This window comes from Vigna radiata, chromosome 1 (assembly GCF_000741045.1).
Source record: "Vigna radiata var. radiata cultivar VC1973A chromosome 1, Vradiata_ver6, whole genome shotgun sequence".
Taxonomy (NCBI): domain Eukaryota; kingdom Viridiplantae; phylum Streptophyta; class Magnoliopsida; order Fabales; family Fabaceae; genus Vigna; species Vigna radiata.
The window spans coordinates 22,176,681-22,178,118 of NC_028351.1; positions in this window are offsets into that span (position 1 = coordinate 22,176,681).

Here is a 1,438-nt window from a genome sequence, read left to right on the forward strand (position 1 = left end):
ATTTAATTAAAGTTTTAGAGTGGGGCTAACCCACTTTAACCCTGACCCTAACCCACTTGANAGGGGGCTTTGGGGGTTGGGACTTTTTTCTGGCCCCCCCTACTTAAGGGGCTTCTTAAAATAGAGCTTTTTCAATAGTGGGTTAGGGCTGGCCTTGAGGCCATGGGTTAAATTGACACCTCTACTAATAACCAAATATATTATTTAACTTTGAAATTTAAGAAAACAAAAACTAAATTTTTAGAAGTTAAAAACATAAATTTGTTTATAAATACATTCCTATCTCAATGATTTCTATTATTGAAATAAAATAAAAGGTATATGATCTTTTAATCAGTGGTATTGAACATTAATAATATGTTTGTTTTATTAGCTAAATATTGCTGAACAAGAAAGAAAAAAAGAAAGGCATGAATTTGTTTTGTTTTGTTTGTAACGATTTGCAATAGGATGATGATATTTTGAAACACTTTTGACAATTTTTTTGTTTTAATTTATGTTTAAAAAAATATTTGTTTGTCTAATTTATTAGAAAGTGGGTTTTAAGCCTAACTCAACCCCACAAAACCGGCTTGTAAGGTGAGGTTTGCACCTCACTTATATATTATCAATTGGCCTTATCTCTAGTCGATGTGGGACTTCCAACACACCCCTTTCACGCCGAGGTATAGACATCTCGTGCGTGATAGTAGAAATTGGGTGGTCCAATAGCGACCCGACAACGAATGGAATAGAAAGAGAAATGCCCACTTAGAACTCGTTAGGATAGGCTTTAACCATGACTCTGATACCATGTTAGAAGAGAAGAAAGAATGAAATATTGTATTTCTTATTGAATCATAAGGAGAGAATACAATTGATATATATAATTGTTCAGAGCAATATAAAAGGAAATATAAGTATAAAAATATATGAACATAAATGCACAGATATGAACAGAGAATAAAATAATTCCAATATCCCCCTCAAGCTGCAGCATATATATCCTTAATGCTCAGCTTGGACAACAAAGATTGAAATTGTGCTGGATGCAAAGCTTTAGTATGAATGTCTGCAAGTTGTGATGAAGTAGAAATAGGCAGGAGCTTAATTACACCAGCTTGAACTTTATCCCTTATGAGATGACAATCAATTTCAATGTGCTTTGTCCTCTCATGCATGACTGGATTCTATCCAATTCGTATAGCAGATTGATTGTCACAAAACAGAGGAACTGGTTGTGGCAGAGGCTGTTTCAAATCATGGAGCAAATACAAAAGCCATTGAATTTCATTGTTCCTAAAATCTTTAATCATCTTCATGAACTGTTCCTGATAAATTCTTTTAATTCTTCTTGAATTTTTTCTTATTCTTCATCTTCTTGAATCTTCTTCTTCTTGAATTCTTCTTTCTTGTTATTGAATCTTCTTATTCTTGAATTTTCTTCTTCTTCTTGAAT